This window comes from Mesoplodon mirus (assembly GCF_964341445.2).
Source record: "Mesoplodon mirus genome assembly, chromosome: X".
In the NCBI taxonomy this organism is placed as follows: domain Eukaryota; kingdom Metazoa; phylum Chordata; class Mammalia; order Artiodactyla; family Ziphiidae; genus Mesoplodon; species Mesoplodon mirus.
Window position 1 is genome coordinate 51,408,286 of NC_138981.1, and position 20,602 is coordinate 51,428,887.

The window sequence follows — 20,602 nt, forward strand, 5'->3', positions numbered from 1 at the left end:
GATAGAGACAGACATACAGAGAGGGAAAGACAGAGACAGGGATAAATCCTCATCATTGTCAAGGACTGCACTGTATCCCATAGGGGTACACCTCCTTTGGTGTGGTGTTTAGTTTGCTGTTATTTAGTGTGATTGTTTCCTGTAGCATTACCATGACTATACATCTGGTTCTGTCTCCCCATCTCCCCCACGCCTTGAGTAAGTGGCTACAAAACAAAGTGAGTGTCAAGGTGGGAGAAGCTTTCCTCCTCATCCTTAGCAGTCAAAAAGAAACGAAAAAAAAAAAAAAAACCATTGAAGTCAAAAAATACGGACTGATATTGGATAAATTGCCCAAACTGGCAAATGGCAACACTAACGGATTGTGACAATTTAAATGTTTATTAAATGAGTGTATTTCAGCTGTCACTGTGTGCACATTATTGAACATCTTTCTATTGTAAACATCAAAAAGCAATTTAAGAATTTAAAGTTAGTTGGGGAGGAAAACAAAAGCAGATCTCTCATTCAAGGTGCATTTCCAGATAACCTGTCTTTAGATGAAATGGCATCCTGGCATTCAGTTCAAGAAAAAATAATTGGAAATTGCTTAGAGATTTTATATAAACGAAGTGAAATTGTTACATAAAAAATAAATAATAATTTTTACCTTTCTACTGAATCAATGACTTACTCTTTCCTTCAGTTTAGTTATTAAAAAAATGTAATGAAGTTTATTGTTTGTAATTGGTCAGATATACAGAGTATAAGGGAACACTGGGAAGGGGGGCGGAATGAGAAATTAAGGGCAAACATCAAAGGATGCAACAGCAGCTTCCTGATTGAACTATTTCTTATAACTAACTGTTATGTAAATATTACTCTAATACTAGTATGTGGGTTTGGGTTAATGAAGCCTTTAAAACCTCCTTAAAGGGTAAAAATGAATAAATGAATGAGTGAATGAAGAAAGAAAAAAAGAAAATCAAAAGTAATTTGTTCACTGGATGACAAAGGATAAAATCTCATTGGGAAGAGAAATATAAGCAAACGGTAAGGAAAATTCTGGTTTCAACTAAGTAAAACATTAAATCTGGTGATTATTCTTTTTAATTTATTTGTTCATCTTGTATGAACTTTTCACACTCCTTCCAAGCGTGTATTTATAATTTGTATGGATTCTTAAACAGAGCTTTCCATTCTTTGACCTTCTTTAACCACAAAAATCACTCAGTGAAATGCAAACAAGTAGGGCATTTAAAAGGGAATGGGATGGGGCCAGTTTGCAAGTTAACAATAATCAGAAACCAACATATAGGAATCATAACTGGTGTGTTTCTCCTTTTGTGACAAAACCACATTCTACCTTATCCTTTTGATTAGTGGCTTGGACTGCTTGTCTTTTGATCTCATTTCCAGATGCCAAGTAATTCCCACTATAATTCAAAGGCATTCCATTCCAGAGGTTACCAGTCCTGTCCTTAAGTGGGAAAGAGTTTTTCCTAACACAATTTGAACGTCAAAGGTATCTGAAGAGCAAAGGCCATCAACTTGCTTAAAGAGTACTTTCTCTGGTGCATAAATAATTCATGACTGTATGCCACAGAAAAAACTATATTTAGTACAGGAATAATCTCACAGAATTCATCTGCTTCCTTCCACTCCACCCCCAATATAGGGAGTTATAAGACTTGAAATGTTTCTCTGGGGTTAAAATGCTAGGGAAGTTTAAGTCTAACTAACATCAAGATATGTTTAGGTTCATAAAAAGAAATGAAATTGGGTTATTTGTGGTGAGGTGGATGGACCTAGAGTCCATCATACAGAGTGAAGTAAGTCAGAAAGAGAAAAACAAATGCCATATGCTAACACAAATATATGGAATCTAAAAAAAAATGGTTCTGATGAACCTAGGGGCAGCACAGGAATAAAGACGCTGATGTAGAGAATGGACTTGAGGACACGGGGAAGGGGAAGAGTGAGCTGGGACGAAGTGAGACAGTAGCACTGATATATATATACACTACCAAGTGTAAAACAGAGAGCTAGTGGGAAGCAGCCGCATAGCACAGGGAGATCAGCTTGGTGCTTTATGACCACCTAGAGGGGTGGGATAGGGAGGGTGGGAGGGAGACACCAGGGGTAGGGGATATGGGGATATATGTATACATATAGCTGATTCACTTTGTTATACAGCAGAAACCAATACAACATTGTAAAGCAATTATGCTCCAATAAATATGTTAAAAAAATGATATGCTTAGGTTGAAGAGCAACCAATAAAAAGAAGATCATCAGTGTGGTCTGGGTGGTGTGCTCACATAGTAAGAGACCATGGAAACCAAGTAGCAGCTCTAAACACACCAATTGAAAGAGAAATGAAACTGTTACTTTAACATTCATTTAATCAAACTAAAGGAAACACATATATTAAGAGAGTTTCACTAAGAGTAGTAGAGTAGGTAGGCTCACAGTTTCTCTCTAAAGTCAAGAGCTCTTTGGCTTCACAGAAGTGATGGGCGGGGCGGGGGGTGGTGTCGATGGATCCTAAACCAGGATGACAGGTTGCCACATTAACAGCCCAAATGAGTTCTCGAGGTGTTTGCGGGGCTTCAAAATTTGTCCTCTTCATATGCTCATGTAAACAATCTCAAGTATTATGAGCTACAGTTCAACAAAGCCTCTGACAGAGTTGGTTACCAGAGATGGGCAAGCCTGGTTGGTCCCGCAGAAGGAGCTGGCATCTGGACCAAGCTGGTCATCCCTGACCCCAGGAAAGAGCTGCTCAGTTCTCTGAGGTTTTTTGCAGGGGCAAACGCCCTGGGAAACGCCCCTCTCGGTGGCGGTACCGGAAGTTACAGGCCACATATATGGGGAAAACCACGTCTTGGTTTTCCAGGTCCATTACCTCTAGCTCTTGATTCTGTCTCAGGGAAAGCATCCGGTATTCTGTGCGCTTCCTGAAAACGGCTCTCCCAGCCCTGTCCAAGGAGGACAGGCGCAGGCGGAACGTGACCTTTCTCTGCCAGAGTAAGGTGACCCCGAGGCTGCGGGACTTGTTCCGTGCGCTGCACCGGAAAATGATGTGCTGGTTGGCATAGCACACCACCAGGTCCCAGCTGAAGTCGAAGCCTTCCCACTGCCAGCTGCACTGCTTGTCCTATGGAGGTGGCCCCTGCACCGCATGCTGTTCCCCTGGGGGTCGGACACATAGACGTCCACGGGCCAGAGCTTTCTGGTCTGCTCAGCCCGGAGGGGGCCAAGCCAATGCTCGTTGTACACTGGGGACAGCCAAGCAGCAGGGATTGCGCATCCCGGTGGATGACGCGTGCTGACGTCAGGTCCCAGATTATGTAGGTAAGCTGCAGCTGCTGGAACACTGGCACGAAGGCTCTGCCCTGCTCGGTCTCCAGGAAAGCGGTGCCCTCCGAATCCCTCCTGGACCTGGCAAACCACGAGTCGGTGTCAGGCAATAGGGCCCTGCGCGGGCCCCTCCATGTCGGCTGCAGCTGCAAGAACGTCCACTTTTTCAGCATGGTGTACACGTCCATCTCCACCCCCATCACCAAGAGCCGTGAAGAGGCAACGACCTCTTTCATGAGATCCAGGCTGACTTCTCGCAATAGCCCCTCACTACACTGGGTCATCATGTTGTCCAGCAGCCACTGAAGACACCTGGTCCTGATGGTCGGGAGTCCGTAGCTTTCAGCAGAGTAGTAGTAGCTGCACACGATCTGGGCACTGACAGTCTCCTTCATGACCTCCCTGCACTGCTGAATCACCTCGTCCAGCTGCAGCATGCTGGCTGTGGCCAGGATGGTGATGACTCGACCGGATGGGATGAGCATGGAGTCTCGGTACAGGGAACCTAAGGCCTCGTGCAGTGCCTCACGATCAATGTTCTCGTCAGGCACCTGCAACTCTATAGTATCCATGTTTGTCTCCCGTCAAGCGCCACTGAACATGCAGCCTTTTTGTAGACCCTCTTATCAGCACCTCTGTAAAGCTATATAACAGAGAATTCTTAAAATGTAACATATTGTTATACTGCACTATTCAAATTATGTAAACATTCTCCTTAGGCAGGATCAAATGAACTTAGATGCTTGCCATTTTCAAGAGGATTTTGTTTGTTTGTATTTTCTCTTATACTGTACTTCCCTTGTCATTGAAAGATCCAGACTCTCTCTGCAACACATCATTTGTTTAGCATATTACACTTGTCAGTGCAGTATTTAATATTATTCATTTCCTCAAAAATGGAAAACATCCCATTCATTCCTCATTTTCTTTCACTGTAAGTTTGTTACTTTGCTAAGCCTTGTGTCTGGTGCTGGTAATCCAAAGTCCTTGCCTCAAACATTCAAAAATCTAGTGCTGAAAAATAATACAGTAAAATAACTACAGCCATATTGGGATAAATATTTGATCAAGGCCTGATGGGAGTACAGTTGAAGAAAGATATATATAACTGCCTTGGAGGTGTGAGAAACGGTGGTCTTTGATCCAGAGCTCAAACCACGAGGAATGAGTAGTTGTTTGCAAGAAACAATGAAAGTGCCAAGAGAGCTCAAGATGTTCACACAGGTGGAGTGGGAACAAAAATAAAAACATTAAAAAAAAGCTAAAATTATTTTGGGAACATAAGATCTTCCCACAAACTAAAGGTATGTGTGCCTATGGAAAATGGAGTCATGCACTCTGAGAAGCTGATTGGACGCACATGTGCATGCACATGCACACGGGCATGCACACACACACACAGAGTTCCAAATGATTCTATAATTGGCAATGCTATATTAAAACAAAAGTTAAAGACCAAAGCAAAGACTGGGGCAAAATTGCCACTTTTATCACAAAAACATGGTTTCACAGGTCAAGTGATGAGATAGCCTAAGAAGTTAATTATGGAAATTAAGGTGCCTAGAGGACAGAGCTGGAACCAAGATGTAATTCTCCATAAAGGAATAATCACTAACTGTTTTAGATGGGGAAGAGCGTTCTTGGAATTAATGGGGAAAATTCGCACACAAAGGCCCCTGTTCCCCCATCATCTTATGAAGGGAGCCTGACAGCAATCATCCCAGGAGGGAAAGATAAACAGAGTGGAATCCCTGGTACGGAGTGCCCTTATCCGGCGGGGTGGGGCCTAGTGGGTGTGGCTTAGCGTGGCGTCCTCTCTAGAGACCGTTAGAGCAAACGTCATCCGTACCCAGCAGCACTCTGGGCTGAGCTCGTGCCCGTGGCAACGACGCCTGAAAAGGAAGCTTGTCCACTGCACCACTGAGGTATAGGCCATGGGAGCACGAAGCAGTAGGATGCCATGGCACTGGTGGGGGCGTGCCCCAGAGGAGCCAGGTGCCTGTGGCGGGGAGGAGGAGGCTGAGGAGGCAGTAGTGGCAGAGAGAGAGGAAGGGAACGATAGTGAAGATGCCAGACCCGCCGCCAGTCAGGGGAGCCGCAAGTGGAAGACAGGCCCAGTGGGGCCGCTCACAAAAGAGAGCTGCCGGAAACATGCTAAACATTGTTCAGGGTCCGTTTATGAGGCACTCTTCCTGAGAGGAGAACAGAGCGACGTGCGGATCTGCGCACAGGGGGAGGAGTGGAACTTGCATAGGGTCTCCTTGTGCCAGTCAGGGTACTTTGCTAGCATGTTCAGTGGCGCTTGGCGGGAGACAAACATGGATACTATAGAGTTGCAGGTGCCTGACGAGAACATTGATCGTGAGGCACTGCACGAGGCCTTAGGTTCCCTGTACCGAGACTCCATGCTCATCCCATCCGGTCGAGTCATCACCATCCTGGCCACAGCCAGCATGCTGCAGCTGGACGAGGTGATTCAGCAGTGCAGGGAGGTCATGAAGGAGACTGTCAGTGCCCAGATCGTGTGCAGCTACTACTACTCTGCTGAAAGCTACGGACTCCCGACCATCAGGACCAGGTGTCTTCAGTGGCTGCTGGACAACATGATGACCCAGTGTAGTGAGGGGCTATTGCGAGAAGTCAGCCTGGATCTCATGAAAGAGGTCGTTGCCTCTTCACGGCTCTTGGTGATGGGGGTGGAGATGGACGTGTACACCATGCTGAAAAAGTGGACGTTCTTGCAGCTGCAGCCGACATGGAGGGGCCCGCGCAGGGCCCTATTGCCTGACACCGACTCGTGGTTTGCCAGGTCCAGGAGGGATTCGGAGGGCACCGCTTTCCTGGAGACCGAGCAGGGCAGAGCCTTCGTGCCAGTGTTCCAGCAGCTGCAGCTTACCTACATAATCTGGGACCTGACGTCAGCACGCGTCATCCACCGGGATGCGCAATCCCTGCTGCTTGGCTGTCCCCAGTGTACAACGAGCATTGGCTTGGCCCCCTCCGGGCTGAGCAGACCAGAAAGCTCTGGCCCGTGGACGTCTATGTGTCCGACCCCCAGGGGAACAGCATGCGGTGCAGGGGCCACCTCCATAGGACAAGCAGTGCAGCTGGCAGTGGGAAGGCTTCGACTTCAGCTGGGACCTGGTGGTGTGCTATGCCAACCAGCACATCATTTTCCGGTGCAGCGCACGGAACAAGTCCCGCAGCCTCGGGGTCACCTTACTCTGGCAGAGAAAGGTCACGTTCCGCCTGCGCCTGTCCTCCTTGGACAGGGCTGGGAGAGCCGTTTTCAGGAAGCGCACAGAATACCGGATGCTTTCCCTGAGACAGAATCAAGAGCTAGAGGTAATGGACCTGGAAAACCAAGACGTGGTTTTCCCCATATATGTGGCCTGTAACTTCCGGTACCGCCACCGAGAGGGGCGTTTCCCAGGGCGTTTGCCCCTGCAAAAAACCTCAGAGAACTGAGCAGCTCTTTCCTGGGGTCAGGGATGACCAGCTTGGTCCAGATGCCAGCTCCTTCTGCGGGACCAACCAGGCTTGCCCATCTCTGGTAACCAACTCTGTCAGAGGCTTTGTTGAACTGTAGCTCATAATACTTGAGATTGTTTACATGAGCATATGAAGAGGACAAATTTTGAAGCCCCGCAAACACCTCGAGAACTCATTTGGGCTGTTAATGTGGCAACCTGTCATCCTGGTTTAGGATCCATCGACACCACCCCCCGCCCCGCCCATCACTTCTGTGAAGCCAAAGAGCTCTTGACTTTAGAGAGAAACTGTGAGCCTACCTACTCTACTACTCTTAGTGAAACTCTCTTAATATATGTGTTTCCTTTAGTTTGATTAAATGAATGTTAAAGTAACAGTTTCATTTCTCTTTCAATTGGTGTGTTTAGAGCTGCTACTTGGTTTCCATGGTCTCTTACTATGTGAGCACACCACCCAGACCACACTGATGATCTTCTTTTTATTGGTTGCTCTTCAACCTAAGCATATCATTTTTTTAACATATTTATTGGAGCATAATTGCTTTACAATGTTGTATTGGTTTCTGCTGTATAACAAAGTGAATCAGCTATATGTATACATATATCCCCATATCCCCTACCCCTGGTGTCTCCCTCCCACCCTCCCTATCCCACCCCTCTAGGTGGTCATAAAGCACCAAGCTGATCTCCCTGTGCTATGCGGCTGCTTCCCACTAGCTCTCTGTTTTACACTTGGTAGTGTATATATATATCAGTGCTACTGTCTCACTTCGTCCCAGCTCACTCTTCCCCTTCCCCGTGTCCTCAAGTCCATTCTCTACATCAGCGTCTTTATTCCTGTGCTGCCTCTAGGTTCATCAGAACCTTTTTTGTTTTGTTTTGTTTTGTTTTAGTTTCCATATATATGTGTTAGCATATGGCATTTGTTTTTCTCTTTCTGACTTAATACACTCTGTATGACAGACTCTAGGTCCATCCACCTCACTACAAATAACCCAATTTCATTTCTTTTTATGAACGTAAGCATATCTTGATGTTAATTAGACTTAAACTTCCCTAGCATTTTAACCCCAGAGAAACATTTCAAATCTTATAACTCCCTATATTGGGGGTGGAGTGGAAGGAAGCTGATGAATTCTATGAGATTATTCCTGTACTAAATATAGTTTTTCTGTGGCATACAGTCATGAATTATTTATGCACCAGAGAAAGTACTCTTTAAGCAAGTTGATGGCTTTTGCTCTTCAGAAAGCTTTGATGTTCAAATTGTATTAGGAATGACTCTTTCCCCCTTAAGAATAGGAGTGGTAACCTCTGGAACAGAATGCCTTTGAATTAGGGTGGGAATTACTGGGCATCTGGAAATGAGATCAAAAGAAAAGCAGACCAAGCCAGTAATGAGAAGGATGAGGTAGAGACTGTTTTGTCACAAAAGGAGAAACACACTAGTCATGATTTGAATATGTTGGTTTCTGATTACTGCTAACTTGCAAACTGACCCCATCCCATTCCCTTTTAAATGCCCTACTTGTTTGCATTTCACTGAGTGATTTTTGTGGTTAAAGGAGGTCAAAGAATGGAAAGCTCTGTTTAAGAATCCATACAAATTATAAATACATGCTTGGGAAGAGTGTGAAAAGTTCATACAAGATGAACAAATAAATTAAAAATAATAATCTCCATATTTAATGTTTTATTTAGTTGAACCAGAATTTTCCTTACCGTTTGCTTATATTTCTCTTCCCAATGAAATTTTGTCCTTTGTCATCCTGTGAACAAATTACTTTTGACTTTCTTATTTTTCTTTGTTCATTCATTCATTCATTTATTCACTTTTTCCATTTAAGGCAGTTTTATAGGTTCATTATCCCATACCCACATACTAGTATTAGAGTAATATTTACATAACAGTTAGTTATAAGAAATAGTTCAATCAGGAAGCTGCTGTTGCATCCTTTGTTGTTTGCCCTTAATTTCTCATTCCGCCCCCCTTCCCAGTGTTCCCTTATACTCTGTATATCTGACCAATTACAAACAATAAACTTCATTACATTTTTTTAAATAACTAAACTGGGGGAAAGTGTAAGTCATTGATTCAGTAGAAAGGTAAAAATTATTATTTATTTTTTATGTAACGATTTCACTGCTTTTATATAAAATCTCTAAGCAATTTCCAATTACTTTTTCTTGAGCTGAATGCCAGGATGCCATTTCATCTAAAGAGAGGTATCCTCACTTGGGGAATTCAGAGACTGCTTATCTGGAAATGCACATTGACTGAGAGATCTGCTTTTATTTTCCTCCCCAACTAACTTTAAATTCTTAAATTGCTTTTTGCTGTTTACAATAGAAAGATGTTCAATAATGTACCCACAGTGACAGCTGAAATACACTCATTTAATAAACATTTAAAATCTCACAATCAGTGACTGTTGCCATTGCCAGTTTGGGCAATTTATCCAATTTCAGTCCCTATTTTTTTTTTTTTTTTTTTTGCGGTACGCGGACCTCTCACTGTTGTGGCCTCTCCCGTTGCGGAGCACAGGCTCTGGATGCACAGGCTCAGCGGCCATGGCTCATGGGCCCAGCCACTCCATGGCATGTGGGACCTTCCCGGACTGGGGCATGAACCCATGTTCCCTGCATTGGCAGGCGGACTCTCAACCACTGCACCAGCAGGGAAGCCCCCATCAGTCCCTATTTTTTGACTTCAATTTTTTTTCTTTCTTTTTGACTGCTAATGATGAGGAAGAAAACTTCTTCCACATTGACCCTCACTTATTTTTGTAGCCTCTTAGTCAAGGTGTGAGGAGATGGGGAGGCAGAACCAGATGTATAGTCATGGTAAGGCTACAGGAAACAATCACACTAAATAACAGCAAACTAAACACCACACCAAAGGTGGTGTACCCCTATGGGATAGAGTGGAGTCCTTGACAATGATGAGGATTTATCCCTGTCTCTGTCTTTCCCTCTCTGTATGTATGTCTCTGTCTCCCTGTCATTCCCTATCTCTATCTCTGTTGTCTCTGTCTGCATTTCTTTCTATCTCTATCTACGTCTGTCTTTGTCTACCTCTGTCTCTGTCTCAGTCTATCTTTGTCACTCTCTGTCTCTGTCTTACCATCCTTATCTTTCTGTTTCCCTCTGTTTCTGAGAATCTGTGCCTGTCTGACTGTGTCTGTCTTTGTCTCTATCTTTCTGTCTCTGTCTCTGTATCTCTCTGGTGTTTCTATATCCATTTGTTTCTGTATCTGTCTGTGTCCATGTGTCTCTTTCTCCATCTGTCTGTCTCTGTCTTTCCCTTTCTGTCTCGGTCGGTCTCTGTCACAATCTGTCTCTGCCTCTGTCTCTGTCTCTCTCTCTCTGTCCCTCTCCTCTCTCTCTCTCCCTCCCTCCCTCCCTCTCTCTCTCTGTCTCTGTCTTTGTCTCTCTCCATCACTATCTCTACATTTCCGTTTCAATGTGTCACTCTCTTTCTCTTTGTCTTTCTCTGTCTCTGCATTTGTCTCTCAGTCTGTCTGTCTCTGTCTTCCAATCTGTGTCTATCAGCCTCTGCCTATCTCCCTCTCTCTGTCTGTAACCATCGCTCTCTCTCTTAGTTTGTACATATGTTTGTCTGTCCCTGTCTGGGTCTGTCTCTTTCTGTCTCCCTCTTTCTGTATCTATGTATTTCTAGCTGTATGTGTCTGCCCCTTTCTGTGTATCCCTTTCTAACTGTCTCTTTTTGGGGATGAGGTGTAATATCTGGCTCTGTCCATCTGTTGGACATTCACAGCCTGTCCAACCAGCTGTCTCTGTTTTTCTGTCAGGCTGTCCTGTTTCTGGTTGTTTCTGCCTCAGGCTCTGTTACATCTTTTGATAGTCTGTCTCTGTCTCTGCCTCTCTTAAGGAGACAGTGATGAAAGGTTATTACAATTCAGTACACAAACCCTCTTCTCTTATGTTTCCTTCTAGTGGCGTCCCGGAGACAGATGCTGTAAGAAGATGAAGGTTAGCATTCATGTTCAAAGACATAAGAGACCTAAATAAACAATGGCCTATGAAGGAGAAAGCAGTGTCCCAGGGATGTAGGTGGGCTGGACACAGACAGCACACAAGTGTAAAGTATGCTACTGTGGAAAGGGTCTACATAGAAACAGCACAAAGATGGCATTGGAATTTTAATGAAAGATCCATCATGTGCTAGAAAAAGACAACCATCTTTTTTAAGAGGAAAAGAAAAACAAGAGGGAGTGTCTAGCTACAGGGTCTACAGGAAAGTGCTTGCCAAGTCTAAACCAAAGAATTTGGACAATGAAGCTGCCTGATGAGAGTTAAAATAGCAAAATGCACCTATTTTATATAAGTACACAGCACAAACCATGGGATTAAACATAAAATTTTGAATTCGGGTGAGTAAAAAGCACATTGTAATAAGTGGATTGAAACAAGATCCAAGTTTTCAATGTCATCACCTGTTTAGCTAGTAACATGACTCCTAAGACATTCATATTTTATGAGCCCACATAAAGTTCCACCCTTCCTTGTTCACTCAGCTACCTGGGCCTTGATGCCCTTCCCTTTATTCAGGATAAGTCTCTTGAAAGGGGTGTATCACCTGCCTCAGGTTCCAAGGTTTACTTGCTTGACTCCTGTTACCATCTAAATGTCATAGACTCTCAAATTCATAGCCCATGCACAGACCTCTTCTTTGAATCCAGACCTATAGGCAACGGTCTGCCCCGCAATGTGGAAATTTCAAAGGTGCTGCAATCTACAAAGGAACAAACCAAACTTATGGTCCAGGCAACCAATTTTAATCTAACTGTAGCTTCCTTTCTCATTTGAATAAATAAATAGAAAGTCATTGATGGTGGTAAGGAGATAATAACCAAGACGTTGGCTGAAAGTTATCCTTACTCAAGTGTTTGAGTTTCAGGAATCAAATTTGTCTCTTCATGATGTTCTAAAGATAGGTGGCGTTTTCTGTAGTAGGCCAGAGAACTGAAATTTACCTCATTTATTCAGACAACAAATAGCCAATTGATATATGAACAGTCTTTGGGAAAGATTTGTTCTAATGGTGCAAGGGAAAGTATGATTTAGTATGTGAACACATTTTCCACATCGACTGTTATGATTCTGAGATTAGACAACAAAGAATAGTTTCACTCCTCATTGTAGCAAAATTCAACTATCAAACTTGCTTTAAAGACTAGCAGGGTAATATGATGCAGTGGATGGGATAAAAACAACCTGTGCAGGGCTTCCCTGGTGGCACGGTGGTTGAGAGTCTGCCTGCCAGTGCAGGGGACACGGGTTCGAGCCCTGGTCTGGGAAGATCCCACATGCCGCGGAGTGGCTGGGCCCGTGAGCCACAACTACTGAGCCTGCGCGTGTGGAGCTTGTGCTCCATAGCGGGGGAGGCTGCGATAGTGAGAGGCCCGTGCACCGCGATGAAGAGTGGTCCCCGCTTGCCACAACTGGGGGAAGCCCTCGCACAGAAACGAAGACCCAACACAGCAAAAATAAATAAATTAAAAAAAAACAACCTGTGCAAATTCATGCTAATATTTGAATACCCAAAAGATCCTTAAGTCTCTGAAAAGTATTCATCACAAAAACACAATTCATTGCATTGGTGATACCTGTCAAGTATTTTTTTAAAAAATAAAAATAATACAAAATGATGGTAAAAATAGGAATCTACAAGCAACTGTTTTGATTAGCATGTTTGAAGCACATGGAATTTTGTGAAGAACGGTGACTCTAAGTGAATTAAAAATTTCCAAGCAGTTACGAAGAGCATGTTTTGAATGAAGGCAAGTGGCTGAGTATGGTCCACCAGCAGGTGAGGAGACTTCCTGTAAGAGCTACATTCTCCAAAATGGTAGCCCCTAGTCATATGTGACAATTTAAATTGATTACAATTAACTACAATTGAAAACTCAGTTTCTCAGTCTCTCTAGCAACATGTGAAGTGCTCAATGGCTGCATGTAAACTGTGGCTACTGCACTGTGTGCAGCAAAGATATGGAACATTTCTATCAGTGCAGAGAGTTCTGTTAGATAGTGCTGTTCTATAATCAGTTGCCCCAAGTAAATTTTACATTTCTTTCTCCTTCTGAATACATAGGTGGCCTGGATAATCTCGAAGTGGTTTGATGATGATTGTGGGGGTGGGGAGGGTTAGAAAAATGGAAATACAAAATGGTCACATTTGGATTTGCAGGGTCTCATCAGGATCTTGTCTGTCTCACTGTGCTTGTTGAGATGTTATGGAGGCTGGGGCCTGGGCTTGAGGAAGGTTGGTAGCCAGCCACAGGGATGGTGTGTTCTGAAGCCCTGTGCTCTGGAATTGGAAGAATTTGGGTCTTATCTACTGTGGCCCATAGAACATGTGACCTGGTAGTCAGACCATCATCTCAAACTCGTTGTCCAAAACTCAACCTTTTCCTTCCTTCTCCCATTCCACTATCATGAAAATCTATTTTCAGTATATTTTATGTTTGATTTTTTTTTACTGTTCATCTTGTTAATATATCTACCAGTATGCCAGCCTTCTTCTCAGTCTCAAGACCTTGTAATTGCCAGTTGAAAGGTTACAAAATAAATGTCTTTGTGAACTGAAAATTATGTTAGAAATATTAGCATGTGGGGTTATTGTAGTAAACACATCTGATTCTTCATTTTGCTTTGTCATCAAGTTTAACATGACAAAATATGTCAATGCCTCCCAGCTAACAACCACCAGGAACGCATTTGTAGTTGAACAAGCTGGGTTTACTTTTCCTAGCAGTGAAGGAGAACACACACAATGAGAAACTGTGGGCCATATAAGTAAGAGGGTGATGGAAAAGGGATATTAATACATCGTAGTTGTTTTAGGTGATTTGGGTGAGGTTTGAAGGAAGCAGAGTTTTGATCTGGATTGAATAAATTCAGGAAGACAGGTATTCCTATGACTGAGTATCTTCATAAATCTGTTGTATAGAGAGAATAGATTAGAGTGAGGTTAAAGCTTCAATTGGTGAAAACAAAAAAAAACAAACAAAGCAGAAAAAAACCCCAAAACCCCCAACTAGCTGTCACTCATATTAGCTAGGAGAGGGACATATGGTGATTTGTCCAGTGATCTTGCTTTTGTCTGTGCTTAGAAAAAGAATGATGAAGCGGCCTTTTTTGTCTCACTTTATCATGATCTCAGAGTGAAGAGATCTCATGATCTCATCTGAAGTTGGCATTCTGTGAGATTTTTTAATTCCTAATGGGAGAATCACCTGTCCCAGCCTGCATGTTAAGAGATACTGTTATTACCCGCCTTTGGCCACAAGACCTTAATCCATGTTATCCAGTCTTACACGATTGCTCTGATTTTGCTGGTGAGGAATTTATTTAGAGAATGTAGTCTTTAGTTGGAGATGGGTTGATCTCTCCTGCTCCTTTCGTTGTAGAATGCATTGTTGAATGCTCTGATATGACATTGCCTGTGCAATAGCATTTAAGACTCTGGACAGGATGCACTGGCCAACTGCAAAAAAAGTAATCATACAAAACACAATGATTATTAGTCCTTGAAGCTAGTCTTGAAGTCAAGGGCCTAGATTATAAAAAACAGGCAAAGAATCTAGCTGCATTCACTTCTGAGAGCCACATGACTTTTTCAGAATCAATGACAAGTTTGGGGCCATCCTTTCTAGTTATTATTTTCCCTAATGTGAGGATAGCTGGTCACAAAGCATATATGAATAGGGAGTCAGTTACTCTTCCTGGGAGTTTTTTAAAAGAAATTATTTTGACTGTTACTGGATAATCCCCCACCCCCACTCAGCCACCCCAGGGGAACAAGATCTGCTGGAATGTTCAGTTTTACATATCTGAACGTCTCTAAGAAGATAAGTTAGCGTATGCCATATGGGTGTTATGTAAGATGTTATGTAAGAAATAGTACCCCAGTGTGGCACAGACTGTATCCAGAGTATAAGTATCACTTATCCCAACAAGAGAAACCAAGTTTGTGTTCCTCAAGGTAAACAATGTATTTAGCAGAGTTAACCAGTTTCACAAAGCAGGCTGACTATCATGAACAAACTGAACACCATGAGCAAATTTGACTATCAGGGGCAGGACGGCCCCAATATTGGAGACTACTCCTGATTGAGTAGGACTTGCTGATAGGATTGCAATGACCTCAGCAGGAGGTCAGTGTCCAAATTTCAAAGTCCGGAGGTTGGGATTAATGCTGAAAGGGAAACTGAGAAATCAGAAGTGCCTTCAAAAAGAAATCTTCCTTTAAGTGTGTTTAAAGAAGCAGCATTTGTTTCTTTTATTAGCAGGGTCTGATTGGGAATGTCAGATGTTTTTCCTTCAGTGGTAGGAGACCACAGGAGTTAAAAAATAATACAATAATGATAAGGGAAGGTCACAGTAATGTGTCAGAAAGACATCACAATGTAATGATAGGCAATATTAATAGTAGAGTAAAGGAGGAGAAAAAGGTCTTAGAGAATCAGAAAATTAATCTTATTCTGTCATCTTGGGAGGAATCTGTCCACTCCTTCAGTGTCACCTGGAAGACTGCTAGGAATCCTCAGTTTAAGGTCTTCAGATGGAGTGGATATCCAGTAGACAGGGGGATGTAATGAGGAACAACTCAAGGATCAACACTCTGGAGCTTTACTGGTAGTTGTTAACAGTACCTGGTAAGACTTTTTTTTTTTTAACCTAGGCACAAGGGCAGATTTTTCTGATGCTTATTTCAGAAGACCAAGTCTCCAGGTTGCAGATCATGTACAGGCTGTTTAGGTGAGTGTTTTGGAGATTTGCTCATATCCGTGAGATAAAGCTGGAAGTATCACATGAGGGCTTTCAAGTAATTAACCCTAACAGTGTGTAGAAACAGTAGAATCCAAAATTGGAGATGAGGTTCCCAAGTGTATGGACGGGCCTGATATGAATTAATAAGTAGATAAACTGTGAGTCCCAGATGGGGTTGATCTTACAGACATGAAAGTTAATGGTAATATTTGAGGCCATGGAAAAGTTTTGAGGGGCTTTACCAATTTTAGTTTTAACATTCCATATTTTTGATGGATTACACTTGTATTATAGAAATGATCAGTCTGTTTCTATTTGATTTAATTTTGGTAGGTGAAGAAAATTATTTATTTCATCTGTTTTAAAATTAATTCAAATTAAGTGGTATGCTACTTACATAAATATCTACTGTATCTGAATGATTACTTCTTTTCTCATTCCTAGTATCATTTAGTTGTCTCTCTCTCTCTCTCTCTCTCTCTCTCTCTCTCTCAATAACCGTTGCTATACATTTCTCCATTTCTTCTGCATTTCCTAAGAACAAGCGTTTGGTTTGCATGAACTTCTTTATGGAGTTTTCTTTTCTTTTCTCTTTATTTAATTTTGATAAATGTTCCTTCCTTTCACTTTCTTGTATTTATTCTGTTACTCTCATTCTAATTTCATATTTTTGTTGCTTAGCTCATTTATCTGCTTTTCTAATATAAGCATTTGGTGTTATAAATGTCCCTCAAACTACCATTTTGGTGTATTCCACAAGATTTGATAGGGGCTATTTTCATTATCATTTGTTTGCAATATTTCTTAATTTCTATTATGATTAATAATTACAATTTATCCCTTGTTGGTCATACATATCACTTGATTCAGGTCGCATTTTTAAATGTTCCCACCCTAAGTTGATTGTTTCTGTTTTCCTTGGGTTATTATCTTTTAACATAATTACATTGCATTCAGAGAGCATGGTTTCCACCTTCACAACACTTTTTTGAAAATTGCTGACATATTTTTGTACCCTAGTGTATTATCAGCTTTTCTAAATGTTCCAATTGGGCTTCCAAATAATATATATTCTCTAATCTTTAGACCTAGTATTGTGTACATGCCCATTAGATCAAGATTTTAATAGGGTTCTTCAAATCTTCCATATCATTGGTAATAGTTACTGTTTTCTTAATTGATCAGTTACTGAGCAAGAAACTAAAAGTCCCCAATCTGTGAATTTGTCAATTTCTGTGCATTTTTGGCAAATGTATATTTTGAGCTTTCAGAATTATCATCACACTGATTAGCCCTGAATACCTCCTTTTAATCATTTAAGAACTGAGATAATCATTTAAAAAATGTTCACAACTGTATACTTTTGATGCTGGCATGCCCTTATGATATAGATAGTCCTCTTTTAACGGTCATATGGCTCCATTCTGAATTTTTCCTAGTAATCTGTAGTTTGCAGTTGTTCCTGTCATCTTATTTCTGCTTCCTATTTATTGTGATTTGTTTCCTACACTTTTCATGTATTATTCACATTTTCTGTTTTGTATTGCACTGACTGAGTCTCTGTAGGATGGACTGAGCGTTCTTTAATACTTTATTCCCTCTAGTGGTTTGGAAGTAATATATCCTATTTCTATTTGTCACATTAACCCATGACATTTTACCAGTGTTGCCGAGTCAGGTGTGCTGCTATGAGTAAATACTTGTAGATAGACAGCTTTACCCTAACCCAGTGTTCCTTAGGGAAAATTTTAAGACATCAACAGAATCTAATGGACATCATGACAAAGATTTAAACTCAGTTGTTCACATTTAGGGATGGAGAGTTTGTAGTAGAGCAAGGAGCTAATATTTACTGAACAACTTTAATATTCCAAGCAATTTATATGCATTTTTCTCATTTGACACTCACAAACACCATACCAGTTATGCATTCTTATATCCTCATTTGAAATGGGAAAAGTGAGAATCAGATAATTTAGCCTTTCCCTTATCACATAGCCAGTCATTTCAGGAGTGAATCTAGGTGTCTTTGACTGTAAACATCAGTGGCTCCCTATATTCCACGTTGTCTTCAGAGGTAGATACATAGACCATAGCCACATGAGGCCTCTCACATTGAACAGGTAAATTTATGAGGCCTTGAGACATGTTCAGCCATAGCAAAGTGACCTTCTATTTGCCTCACATCTCAACTTCTTTTTTTTCCAGTTTTTTTTATTAGTTTCTGCTTTATAACAAAGTGAATCAGTCATACATATACATCTGTTCCCACATCCCTTCCCTCATGCATCTCCCTCCCTCCCACCCTACCCATCCCACCCCTCCAGGTGGTCACAAAGCACAGAGCTGATCTCCCTGTGCTCTGCGACTGCTTCCCACTATCTATCTACCTTACGTTTGGCAGTGTATATATGTCCATGCCTCTCTTTTGCTTTGTCACAGCATACCCTTCCCCCTCCCCATATCCTCAAGTCCATTCTCAAGTAGGCCTGTGTCTTTATTCCCGTTGTACCCCTAGGTTCTTCATGACATATTTTTTTAAATTCCATATATATGTGTTAGCATACAGTATTTGTCTTTCTCTTTCTGACTTACTTCACTCTGTATGACAAACTCTAGGTCTATCCACCTCATTACAAATAGCTCAGTTTCGTTTCTTTTTATGGCTGAGTAATATTCCACTGTATATATGTGCCACATCTTCTTTATCCATTCATCCGATGGTGGACACTTAGGTTGTTTCCATCTCCGGGCTATTGTGAATAGAGCTGCAATGAACATTTTGGTACATTTCTCTTTTTGAATTATGGTTTTCTCAGGGTATATGCCTAGTAGTGGGATTGCTGGGTCATATGGTAGTTCTATTTTTAGTTGTTTAAGGAACCTCCATACTGTTCTCCATAGTGGCTGTACCAATTCGCATTCCCACAAGTAGTGCAAGAGTGTTCCCTTTTCTCCACACCCTCTCCAGCATTTATTGTTTCTAGATTTCTTGATGATGGCCATTCTGAATGGTGTGAGATGATATCTCATTGTAGTTTTGATTTGCATTTCTCTAATGATTAATGATGCTGAGCATTCTTTCATGTGTTTGTTGGCAGTCTGCATAGCTTCTTTGGAGAAATGCCTATTTAAGTCTTCTGCCCATTTTTGGATTGGGTTGTTTGTTTTTTTGCTATTGAGCTGCATGAGCTGTTTATAAATTTTGGAGATTAATCCTTTGTCAGTTGCTTCATTTGCAAATATTTTCTCCCATTCTGAGGGTTGTCTTTTGGTCTTGTTTATGGTTTCCTTTGCTGTGCAAAAGCTTGGAAGTTTCATTAGGTCCCATTTGTTTATCTTTGTTTTTATTTCCATTTCTCTAGGAGGTGGGTCCAAAAGGATCTTGCTGTGATTTATGTCATAGAGTGTTCTGCCTATGTTTTCCTCTAAGAGTTTGATAGTTTCTGGCCTTACATTTAGGTCTTTAATCCATTTTGAGCTTATTTTTGTGTATGGTGTTAGGGAATGATCTAATCTCATACTTTTACATGTCCCTGTCCAGTTTTCCCAGCACCACTTATTGAAGAGGCTGTCCTTTCTCCACTGTACATTCCTGCCTCCTTTATCAAAGATAAGTTGGCCATATGTGCGTGGGTTTATCTCTGGGCTTTCTATCCTGTTCCGTTGATCTATCTTTCTGTTTTTATGCCAGTAACACACTGTCTTGATTACTGTAGCTGTGTAGTATAGTCCGAAGTCAGCGAGCCTGATTCCTCCAGCTCCGTTTTTCGTTCTCAATATTGCTTTGGCTATTCGGGGTCTTTTGTTTTTCCAAACAAATTTTGAAATTTTTTGTTCTAGTTCTGTGAAAAATGCCAGTGGTAGTTTGATAGGGATTGCATTGAAGCTGTAGATTGCTTTGGGTAGTAGAGTCATTTGCACAATATTGATTCTTCCAATCCAGGAGCATGGTATATCTCTCCATCTATTTGTATCATCTTTAATTTCTTTCATCAGTGTCTTATAATTTTCTGCATACAGGTCTATTGTCTCCTTAGGTAGGTTTATTGCTAGATATTTTATTCTTTTCGTTGCAGTGGTAAATGGGGATGTTTTCTTGATTTCATTTTCAGATTTTTCGTCATCAGTGTACAGGAATGCCAGAGATTTCTGTGCATTAATTTTGTATCCTGCTACTTTACCAAATTCATTGATTAGCTCTATTAGTTTTCTGGTAGCATCTTTAGGATTCTCTATGTATAGTATCATGTCATCTGCAAACAGTGACAGCTTTACTTCTTCTTTTCTAATTTGGATTCCTTTAATTTCCTTTTCTTCTCTGATTCCTGTGGCTAAAACTCCCAAAACTAGGTTGAATAAGAGTGGTTAGAGTGGGCAGCCTTGTCTTGTTCCTGATCTTAGTGGAAATGGTTTCAGTTTTTCACCATTGAGGACAATGTTGGCTGTGGGTTTGTCATATATGGCCTTTATTATGTTGAGGAAAGTTCCCTCTATGCCTACTTTCTGCAGGGTTTTTATCATAAATGGGTGTTGAATTTTGTCGAAAGCTTTCTCTGCATCTATTGAGATGATCATACGGTTTTTCTCCTTCAACTTGTTAATATGGTGTATCACATTGATTGATTTGTGTATATTGAAGAATCCTTGCATTCCTGGAATAAACCCCACTTGATCATGGTGTATGATCCTTTTAATGTGCTGTTGGATTCTGTTTGCTAGTATTTTGTTGAGGATTTTTGCATCTATGTTCATCAGTGATATTGGCCTGTAGTTTTCTTTCTTTGTGACATCCTTGCCTGGTTTTGGTATCAAGGTGATGGTGGCCTCGTAGAATGAGTTTGGGAGTGTTCCTTCCTCTGATATTGTTTGGAAGAGTTTGAGAATGATGGGTGTTAGCTCTTCTCTAAATGTTTGATAGAATTCACCTGTGAAGCCATCTGGTCCTGGGCTTTTGTTTGTTGGAAGAT

At 41.6% G+C, this 20,602-nt stretch overlaps 1 pseudogene across 1 annotated transcript; it reads left to right on the top strand.

The window, feature by feature from the left end:
* The first annotated feature begins 5,276 nt into the window (after window positions 1-5,276).
* Window positions 5,277-6,810, top strand: LOC309796962 (germ cell-less protein-like 1; annotated as a pseudogene). Its single transcript has one exon. The product of its transcript is annotated as a germ cell-less protein-like 1 (transcript).
* Window positions 6,811-20,602: the final 13,792 nt, after the last annotated feature.